Below are 513 nucleotides of genomic sequence, written 5' to 3'. Positions count from 1 at the left end.
AAAACTAATTAAGACTATCAGCTCCACACAACTCTGTATACACAATATTCTGTATTTCTCAGTATGGCTATGTTCAGAAGATTGTGGCGACTTTCCCTGCGCAGAAACTTGTACAGATAATGACCTCTTCTGAAGAGACCATTGTTTTTTTTTAATCCTCTGTATCGTCCTTGGCTAGTAGCAGATGCGTGTAAGGAGGAGTGTAGGGGGGGACGTGTTCACAGAAGGCTTGTATCATGTGGACGCAATGACAGTTTTGTTGTCATTAGTTAGAAATCCTCATGGGGACGACAGAAACTACGCACTATAGCTTTGATAATGCATTCAGAATCTTTCTCAAACTGCCAAGTGCGAGTCATATGTTTCTAGTCTACATCCTTCACGTTCCAGTTCTGTGCTCCGGTGCTGCAGAAAATTCCAACAAACACCTGTATCTTTGTGTTGGAAATTTTAATCCAGTGGATTTCTGAGGACTATGGTTTCCTGCTCCTCGGATCTCTGCAGGGTAAATCC

Source organism: Etheostoma spectabile, chromosome 15, assembly GCF_008692095.1.
Source record: "Etheostoma spectabile isolate EspeVRDwgs_2016 chromosome 15, UIUC_Espe_1.0, whole genome shotgun sequence".
Taxonomy (NCBI): Eukaryota; Metazoa; Chordata; class Actinopteri; order Perciformes; family Percidae; genus Etheostoma; species Etheostoma spectabile.
This window is presented reverse-complemented; position numbering follows the sequence as displayed.